Source organism: Brienomyrus brachyistius, chromosome 13 (assembly GCF_023856365.1).
Source record: "Brienomyrus brachyistius isolate T26 chromosome 13, BBRACH_0.4, whole genome shotgun sequence".
NCBI classification, from domain to species: domain Eukaryota; kingdom Metazoa; phylum Chordata; class Actinopteri; order Osteoglossiformes; family Mormyridae; genus Brienomyrus; species Brienomyrus brachyistius.
The window spans coordinates 17,940,768-17,951,511 of record NC_064545.1 but is presented as its reverse complement, the minus strand read 5'-3'; the positions used below and the strand labels follow the sequence as shown (position 1 = coordinate 17,951,511).

Genomic DNA, 10,744 nt, shown 5'->3' with positions numbered 1-10,744 from the left:
TAAAAGAGGCAGGAACTGCAGTCCAGACAGATGATGAAAAGGGATATTTTCAATACAAATTATTTTAAAATATTTGAATGGACAATGAAAAGAAAGGGCAATTGGATGTGAACTTTGTGCCGCTTTGCATGCTCAGGTCGAGATAAACGCCGTTCTGCCCCTTATCTCTATCATTTCTCACCGATTCAGCTTACACCGATGATTCCGATACTCAGCAGAGTCAGAGGACGCTTTGTGCTTAAGATCAGAGCAATTTGCAGGCTTATTGAGGGATGCTTTCAAATAAAAGGACCTCAGATGCGGAATCCATCATCGCCAGCCCTCGATGTCGGAAGATCGACTTTCAGTTTTGATGAAAGCGACCCAGGTGGGGTCCAGATGGATGGAACACTGTGCTGGACTGAACCCCAGGTGGCAAAAATGTAGCAGTCGACCCCAAAAAAAACCTTTCAAGCTACATTTATTATATTTACTAACGTGGTGAGGTGGGATGCACAGGAGGGGAAGCATGAAGTTTTCATGGATGAAATGAACATAAAAACTTTTGCCGTATTTGCCAACAATTAATCCCGGCGCCTTTATCAAACAACAGCAAAATGGATTTCAGATTCAGATTATGATGCGTATCAAAATCACAGATGTTTCTCCTCATCGGAGGAAAACAGTCTCAGACTTAAGATTTTCTTATTCAGATCTTTAAAGCTTCTGGGAGGGAGCAAAAACATGGAGCATCTGGCAGGGGGGGGGGTCACTGAGGAACTTTTAGACGTCATGTGAAGGTAACTTTTCAGCTGGGGAATGGAAAGTGAGTGACATGCTCTAGAAAAGCTTAAGTTCCTCAAAGACCAGCCCTCTAAGTCCCTACTTTCCCCAGGCTGTTTTACATGCATGTATATTTAGCAATAGGTCAAACACAAAGTTTTTTTTAAAAAAGTGGGCCGTTTTCGATGCACTTCCTGCCTTCCTGTCTTTCAAACGTGTGTGTGACTATTGTGCAGCAGAATGAATAAAGAAACTACACCTTCTACAATGTTCAGCAGTTAAACGAAGGTCCCCCAGATATCTTGTCATGAGTGGGATTTGGCTTCTGCACCGTAAAGCAAAACATTTAAGAATGAAATGGATATAATAAAAATGTTTGGAAGAAACGTCTTAGACCAGGAGCACTTACCCTAGTTCTCTAAGGCAGTAATTCCCAACCCGGTCCTCAGGGACCCTCAGACGGTCCATGTTTTTGCTCCCTCCCAGCTTCCTTACATTTTTGCTCCCTACCAGCTGGCAGTCCCTGAGGACCGAGCTGGGAAACGCTGCACTAAGGCATGGGTTCCCAAACTTTTCAACCCACGACCCCCATTTGGCTGATTGAGGGGGGCACTATAAATTTTTTTTCATGTTTTTAAAATTCATCTCACTACCGCCCGCCAGTGTCGACCCCCACATTGGGATTGGTCTGTATGTAGGTGGTCCATCCATCCATATATCCAGTTCATCCAGTACGTGATTGCTGTGAGCCTGGAGCACATTCTGGATGAGATGCCTGTCCGTCGCAGGGCACTCACCCCCACACAAACACAGCCACGTGGGTATGGGTAACTTGGGGACAGCCGTTACCTAACCGCATGCTTTCTTACTCCAGGAGGAAACAGGAGACACTGACGATTCAATTTCAATCAATAAATGACTTGATGTGACAATTTGAGGCGGACGCATTATTGAATAGTAAAATGGGAAACAATGCAGGTGAAATATTATGTCCAAGTTTACATCTTTAACCTCCTCCAGTAACTAAATCCAAGATCATATTGGTTAAATGCATTATATTTAATTACACCAATTTTATTACATCATTGTAAGGATGCAGGTGAATAGTAGTAATTAGGATGATGAAGCATTCATTCTGTGCTGTTTTAATTAGCTATAAGTATTTATTTAATTACATGGCTTAATAATTACCGCGCCAGCCGCGCAGGATTGCAGCCCAGCTTCCTCCGCCTACCGGCTGCCTCCTTCTTCTTCGACACCTGACTACGGGACTCATACAACGCAGCAGATTCGGCTGTGAAACAATAAGGTAACACGCTGTTCCTTTGTTATAAAATTAGATTAGATTCACTTTTTCATTTTCGACACGCTTTCTTGGTCTTTCGATATTAAAACAGTTGCGGTAAGGTGTGTACGACTCCAGAAAGACATTTTTTCCATGCATGGTAAGGTTTGGTTGCGGGGAGGCGACCTTGACATTTTGTGAGCTGATTTAATCAATTTCCAGTAACTTTGTGCCAAATGCCCTTTTCCGAGCTGTCACGTGATTAGAACTAACAGCTAGCGGCCGCTAACGGGGGGGCCGCACTGACTATAGCAGCTTCCGCGCAGCCCCTGCGCCCAGTCCGCCTGTGTGGGGCGGCACTGGGAGGGAGCTTGGGGCCAGTGGGGGCCGCTGCCGGGATGATCGCCAGACTGGGGGGTTTGGCTGCCTCCTACTTTGTTACCCATCACCGCTGCCCCTGCATCTGGCTGATAAACTGGGGGATTTCTGTATAAATAGTAAATGATAAAAGATCCTCGCAATCAGTGACATTCCTACGAAAGATTCGGTCTGACAGGAATCGCCCAGAGAGAGCAGTGATGTGATTTTCCCCGGCTAGGCTATGGAAGCCCCAAGTCCTGTATAACTCCTTTTAATTTTTGACTCCCTCGTAACTTGGATGCAGCTTAAGCAGGGGGGCGCAGGGCGCTCGGCTCCCTGTTTATTTGCTTCGTCGTAAAATCACCATGAAACACCACTGATTTCCCCTGCTTCACTTGTTAACTACTTTGGGTCAGCGAATTGGTTATGATCCCTGCTTGACTTCACCATGCATTCATCCGAAACGTGCTGTATGCCCACTAGCGGCGATTCCAGGACGTGACTCTTCTGGGGGCTCAGCCCCCAAGAAATCGGTAAATAAATTATTCTACAACAAATATTTCAGGGGGACAGGGACAAAAAAATAGGGCCTGGAATCATGCCGCCCAACATGACATAGTTATATACCCAGAAGGAAATTATTGAATATATGAAAATCGCGATTCCATAAAATATGTATAGAATGACAAATCAGGCGTTAATAATTAACTTAATAAGCAATATAAAGGTGCCCGTGTAGACATGCTTATGACAGGATAACTGGCAGCTGATCGGGTGTTTTATGATAAATGCCGGGGCTTTCTTAGTAGTGACAGGGAGCGAAAGGTTGGATATATGATACCAGAAAGTAAAACCTGACGCAATCGTCTGGGAAATGGCTTATCAAGCTTTCTAAAAAATGCTCTAATATAACATTTTAAGCACAATACGAGGTGTGATGGAATTAAGTTATATTCGTAATTTATAGATTCCTAATTATAGCTGTATATGAGCGGTGGATATCATCTTCGGTATGGTTATCGCATAATCAGTTTAATTACCTTAAATCATCTAAGGCTTTGAAACCACACGCTGTTCATTCTGTGCAGCTCCAGGGCAGATCGTGCCGCTCAGTCCGCAGACTTGGCAGCTCCCACAACTGGGCGCCTAATGTGAGCCTACTACAAGGACAGCAGATTTCCTCCAAAGCAAATCAGATCACCACAATAGTAGCATTGTTCCGTCCGTCTGGCGAGGCTATGCGATCGCAGAGAAATGCTATTGTTTTATAACGTAACGTTAGCTGTGATTCCCTCTCTGAAAGCACCTCGTGTTTTGTAAAGTAATACATAAATGCACCTTGGCGGCCTGGCTGGTGCTGGGCTGCGCTTTGGCGCTGGGTCTGAGACGCGAAGCAGGGTCCGCTTTGTTCCTCGCTGCATTCTTGAGAAGAGGACAGAAAGAGACACCCATTGTAAAGTCAACGATACACGGCTTATGACAAAGTGCCAATCTTTGTAATTCTAGGTGCGCCTGCTTAGAAATCTATATGCTTCTATTGAGATTACATGACACATCTGATGGGATTTTTTTTTGAGCGCGGGCAAAAAATAAAGAGAAAGCTGTATTCTAGCTGTTCTCTGCTGCCTGACTCACTGGATACTTCTGAAACTGAAGTAGGTGGCAACCTTTCAGCTTCCGAGAGCTGCCGCGGTAAAGGTCGCATCAGCATCCCGAGGAAAATAAAGATCTGATTCTTTGTAGAATCACCCAGATAAAACACAAGAATGAAAGGGGGATTTAATATTCGTGGCTTTACAAATGACAGAAAGATGTAAATGTTTATTTACTTGGAACATAATAGACACTTGCGCTCCTCTTCCTCAACAAGTACATTGCTCCACAATAACATAGTGGGAAGCAGGTCAGTGATCACATTGTCACCCATTAGCTGATGCTGCGAGGAATTATGGGAGAATGTGAGGAACAAGTGCCTTGCCTGTGGAATAGGAGTATTTTATATTTATATATACAAGGTTTAATGTACAATAATTAATCTTCATATAATATATACTGCAGTGTAACTGATCATCAAATGACATTAATCTGGTTTCAGATATTGTTCGTCCAAGAATCAGTTTTTCTTGATCAATATCAATATTCCACATGATGCTTTGTGCGTCCTTGAATAGGCCCGTTGAGACCCTGCGGCCAGGGACAGATTACGGACCGGGCCAATGGGGCCGCTGCCCAGGGGCCCTTGGGGTGCAGGGGGCCCATGGGGCCCCTAGCCCAAAACAACTTGCAACGCTTATCAACAATGTATTTTCGTTTGTCTATTTTAGCGGGCCTACATTCTTTGATCCTCTGCCTACAAGGGCCCCTGACCCTATAGGGAGGGCGTTTGGCTGCCAAGGGCCCTTGAATTGTGGTGGTTTTGGTGCTGGTGGTGGGGGGGGCCCTCGCGAACGTTTTGCCCAGGGGCCCACACAACCCATAATCCGTCCCTGCCTGCAGCAGAAGATAAGTGGAAGATCTTTGTTTTGTTGACTGAATTAAGGAAAAGGGGGACACATATTTAACTGATTAATCAGCAGGATCTTCACAAAATTTTCTGTAGAGTAGAAACAATTTCCTGCAAGTATCAATAAATACACGGGAGTCTGGGAGCCGTCATGTCCCAGATTAGTTGGCAAAGCTGTAAACGCACATGACCTTGTGCACGTGAACTTCTCAGAGACACTTCGCACATCTGAACATTCCTATATACCAAACCAGTTCCGTTCGCAAAGCGAAATATCGCATAAGCTTTTGCCATTTCGCATCACTCTGTTAGTACGTTTGTCCTCAAGATGGTCTCAGAATGATCAAGGAGATAAAAGCCTGGCAGACCGGGGCTATACCCAGCCATATTCAGCTCTCCGTACGCGAAGAGCAGCGCTTGTTAAAATAAGAGCTGCGAGGAAAGGATCACGGCGTGCTGGCAGGTAACGGAGCGGTTAAGCACCTCAGTTTGTAATTAAGCGCTTCCAAGCTTTAATCAGTAGGACACAACATGCTTAATATATTGAGTAATGTAGAAATATATCAATTTTGGATTTAGCTATATACTGTATACTTATGTAACTGTGTTCTACTTTAATGTGAAAGTAATGCGAGGCAAATAACAAAGTAATGGTGTTGTAAAAGGGAGGACTTCTTCACAGGAAACTAAATCACTGGGGATTTCTCGGGGGAAATTCCTATCTCAGTGTTTGTTTGTATGACCTTCGACTTGAGCCAGCAAATTCTTGGATTGCTTAAGCGGTGGCCGGGTGGATGAGGGTGACTGACTGAATTTGCCCACTGCTAGTTGCTCCTCAATAGGTGATGGAAGCTGCCCTTCGCCAAACCTTTGACTTCAGGTGGAAAACTTTAAATAAAAGGGGGGGGGGGTCCAAGGCCTCTAGTGGTAATGGGGAAGAGGGGCCTTGCTGAAATTTTCTATAGTTTCCACAGGCTGCTAGGATCAATTTGTATTTCACACTTGGTTACCTCCCAGATATATTTATCTGGCACAAATGACGCAGTAATTTTGATTTAGTAAGGAGGGCTGCTAGGTGCTATAGAATGATACTTTAGTAAAGGATTTCAAAGGCTGCAAATATTGGGGCTAAACCAGGATTGAACCTGCAACCTTCTGGTCTTTAATTGCTACACCAGAGTGCACTTATTCTAGCATAACTGCTGCAAGTTGTCATGTAGTAATCAAATGCACAGCAAAAACAGCCGTTTTGAAGGCCATTCAAAAAAACGGGTTAGATTGTAGACAATCCACTTGAAATGGAAACTAAAGTCACATAAATTCTTCCTCGCAACTGTGACTCTACAGCATTATCACGCAGCTGGTCTTTGGCAATGTCAAGGCTCACAATGTTTGGTGCCCCCCAGCGGTCAGTCAGCTTCTGCCCCGAGGCTTCACCTTCTAACAGAAGGAGTCCAGGACACGCAACGTCGATGAACCCCCATCAGGAGGAAATAGCTAGTGCATTAAAATTATTATGATCGGTGAGAAGCAGACAGCATAGGTCCCAGCTGTTATAATTAGACCGGCGGTCATCGTGTCATAACCGGCTTAATAAATATCTGCGGAAGTGTAGAAAAAAAAAACAATATATAAGCAAACGATTCAATGCAACCTGACTTTGATGCTGAGCTTTGCGGCAGGTGTGCTGATGTTTCACATTCTGGGTAGAATTTGATTTGTTTTTTATAAATCATACTATTCAAAAAGGGAAACCAGGGAAGACCCCGCTTACCATTTCAATATAACAATATCACGCACTTTGAATACATTTCCTATTGTCTTCTGTGGCTAAATCTTTTCTTCTATCCCCGAGGGCTTAATCCTGGTTCAGTGCTGCCATCTTCTGGATTACACTGAAGTTTATTTTTTAACTAATTTTGATTAATTACGTATGACGCATTATTCCTACAATTTACATTTCAGTTTCTTTTCGCTTTTCGATACGTGTACGTACATATGTCTGTATGCGTTGTTATATATATATATATATATATATATACACAACGTCCTCAGATGACTGGCCTACATAAGACGTAGTATTTCTTTTATGTAGCAATAGTCCTTTTTGGCGATAACTTCCAATAAGATTTCGTTTCTTTCGGAACAGAATACTTTTGTGTTCTGTTTTTAATTAGTTGAATTTATCGCTAGTTTCGGTTTGAGTTGTATTTAACAGTGATGATAACCTCACCAAAGTGAGGCAAATGGATTCGCTGGAATGAGGGGGGGGGCAGGGGGTCATTGTGCCTTTATCACAGCGTCCTGGTGTCACCGACACGGTCTTGGTCACAGTGCTCCTCCGTTCCGGCGCGGCGACCAGGGCAAGACCGGCATCCTACGGCGCAAAGTCCTCAAAGTGTCGTTTTGTCTTTTCCACGTCTAGGTGTCGGAGAAAGTAAAGGGTTCACTGTGGTATTTGTCACATAACACGTTTGCTTTTCCGGCTTCATTGCTCCTCCTGAACACCGCTGTTTTTTGTACAGCTCAACCCACTGCAGCTGTTGTGGCGTAATAATATTTCAATGTATGAAATTGTAATACAGAAACCTTCAGATAACTTGATAAAACAACGGAAACTCGTGCTTAGCGCCTTTTAGCACAAATTACTAACCAGGCGACATACGGAGCTGTCAGGCTTTATACAGTTTATCCCGACACAGTAATATAATGTACAGGCTTTGTGGTTGCTGACATGATGTACAGTGTATCGCCTTACAGGGAAGCTCCTCACAATGTCTGCGCTTTCCTTGGTCTGCTTCGTTTATTTTAACATTGAAACCTCCCACGAATGGGACCTTAAGAGGCTTTGTCAATGACGCTGGCGTGTAATTAATCCCTCTGTCATCTCCTCCTTTTACTGGGGCGGGACAATGACATGCAGCCCAGACAAAGTGCGTTTGCCTGCGGCTTTTTTCGCTGCCGGTGAGGTATCGCCCAGCTCAGTCCCTCGTCTACATCCTTGAAGGTGCCTCTCTCGCGGTTCAGGTGTGGCCGTGAAGAGAAGATGCCCTCCGGGGGAGGCGACAGGGTCTGAGATCCGGGGCTTGCCGAGGCTGCCGCAGACAGCCCTGAATCCTCCTCTGAGGCCATCCCCAAATGGGCTACCGTGGGAGAGTACCTTGGGTGGAGGGTTTTATCGCGCAGAAGCTTTTACGGAGCGAGGCTGCCTACGTGACTTGACATTTTGTGCCTTTTTGTGATTGCAAGGGCAGCTGAGTGACGGAAGCCGACTGAAGTTTCCGCTGACCGCTGAGCTGTACTTTCCCTTCACATATGTTTTATGCAAAATGAGTACAGCAGTGATGATTTATGTACTTTTAAATATGCTCAAGAACCCTCTGAGTAGTGATTACACATCAGCACAGTTGGGAAGGGGGGTGGTGGTTATTATGGAGATTTTGCTTATGAAACACTTTTATTTCCAGCCATTTATTAGTTGTGGTGAAATCTTACCTCACGTGCTAGTTGCAGGTATAAAAACAGTCCATGCATTTGGCAGTAATGTTTACTCGCTTGTTCTGCTCCAGTGCGCCCCCTTCCCCTGTGGTGGTACGAAGGCTTGGTGGTCTGTTCCCTTCCTTTACGCTTCATTTTCAATCCCAACCCTATTCTCACCGCCGTTACTCCTTGTCCGCTCAGTCTGCTGTGATCAAGCCTCCACCTTCATCCCTCTTCTACACCGATGGCCGCCCAGGTGTTCTGACATTGGTCTGCTTCCTAAAGTCACCACAGGAGTGTAGTCTCTCCGTATTAATCCAATCCAGCCTCTTGTGGGGGGAGCTTTTGCACATTCAGCAGTAAAAAGGCGCTAATATATTGTCAGACATCTGCAGATAATCTAATGTTTAAATCCGCGTTTGTTTGGCCTTCAGGTCTAGGAGATCGACTCCTTTTGGTTGGACCTCCGATGATGCTCAGCCAATTGGAGCGAAATCAATCAGTCTTCAGTTTAAAATCCTGCTGACCTTGCTGACGTGAGCACCCATGAGATGAATCGACGTCCGCTACAGCTGATTTGCGCCACTGCTTTTCCCGTTTGTCCTCTGCTTCTCGACCATTTTCTAGGCTCTTGAACACTGTTTCCCTGCAATACCTACTTGGTCTGACCTGGACCACATGACAGTGTTTGCATCAAAGAAAGACAATTTCATACTGTGTTGGCAGGTAAGATGTACAGTCATAAGGACATTTTGGTGAACGACGGACCATATATATCACATGGGTGCCATAAGATTATGACAGCTGAAAAATTCCTAACGCCTAGTTACGTCGTAGCCGTGGTGACGTCGTAGCACAGCACGCTACTCTCACGTGCAGTATGTGGTGATATTGGTGTAAACAAACCTGAGCTGTCAGTCGTGTTAAAGGATAACATACAATTATGTACGGTATATAATAGTCAATAATGATGAACAACTATGTTATTGGTTTATGTATTTACTACACTACCTTTTATGGTCATTTAGACATTTACACCATATAGGTTTGTGTATGCACACGCTACGATGTTTGCACAGCAACCAAAACGCCTAACGACCTCATCATTCAGCGAAGCATGACTGTACTCATATATTCTTACTTTTTTCACTTATGTAAAGATTCACAGACAAAACCAAATAATTAAATCGAATAAAAGAAGGCCAACTACATATGGATTTAAGGTTATACATCATCCGTCCTGAAGAGGGCGTCAGATGAATGTGAGTCAGCTTTGTCACTGCGCTGTCTGACCTGAAGACTGGGCTCAGTACTGGATTTCTATAACTCATCTGAGTTATTTTTTTTTCAGTCCCAGGTCTACAAAATCTCCATATTCATCCAACAAAAGGCAAAATAAGAAAGCTCTGAATATCAGGACGCAGTTAGAGCCAGCAATGCTTTCAGATGAGAACTTTCCACGCTGACCAGCTATCTATAGCATGGGGTCTGCTGGTAGTCTGATGATGATCTGGACGTATCTCCAGCAGCCCACACTAAGCAGCTAATGGGGGAGCTTAAAGGAAATAAATCAGCTATTAGATTTATTGGTAACATTTTACTTGACAGGGCACAAATAATAATATAATATGCTGTTAATTTGTGGTTAATTAATACATAAGTAAGTCTTAGTTACATACTGATCTCCTGATGTTATGATGTTAATTCATCATTAATGGACCGTGATGCATATTTCACCTGAAGCAGTTGCTATATGTTACTGTATCTGTCCTGTAAACCTTTGTAAACAACTGATGGAACAAGTCATGAATAACACACGTTAAATAGCAACTATATTTGTTCATGATTTGTTCACGATTTGTACTTCAAATGAGTCATTACTAAGTATTAGTGTCCCCAGAAGTAAAGTCTTACTGCCTCATTCCTCAGACCTGAGCTAAGCTCTCAGGAGACACTTTGCACAAGTCAGTCCGTCTCTGGAAGCTGATAGAGCAGGCAGAGCCTCCTGGGAAGCACTAAATATCGTATTTTGTTGTGCTTTAATCCCTTTTCTGTGAGATGCTCACGAATTATTCCTGCATTAGTGCTTTATATAGAGTGCATCTGTCTGTATCTATGTACCTAGTGTTTCCGCCCGTGTGCGTGTCTGTGTGTCCGTACAGAATAGAGCGTGTTCGCCTGCGAGTGTGAGTGTGCTCTTGTGGTGTCTCGTCACTTTCTTTTCGAATGTACTTCTCGGCTTTGAAGTGTAAGATTGTCTGAGTAAATGGAATCGGAGCTTTCTGACACTCGAGCGCATAACAGGACGTGGCACCATCCAGCAGGAAGCATCACTGTCCCTGATTTTTAAGCTT

General features: G+C 44.1%; 1 protein-coding gene across 6 annotated transcripts in view; it reads left to right on the top strand.

Annotated features, from left to right (window-relative positions):
• LOC125706431 (major intrinsically disordered Notch2-binding receptor 1-like) overlaps nt 1-10,744 on the top strand; it is a 57,406-nt gene that overhangs the window by 24,114 nt on the left and 22,548 nt on the right. For 3 of the 6 annotated variants that reach the window (XR_007381994.1, XM_048973130.1, XM_048973127.1), the window contains exons 1-2: nt 1,949-2,071; nt 8,825-9,116. The exons of 1 other annotated variant lie outside the window; for it this stretch is intronic. The gene's annotated coding sequence lies outside the window, so the exon portion shown is untranslated. Of the gene's footprint in view, nt 1-1,948; nt 2,072-8,824; nt 9,117-10,744 lie in introns of those variants that run through there. 2 more of the 6 variants (XM_048973131.1, XM_048973128.1) reach the window with 2 other exon arrangements.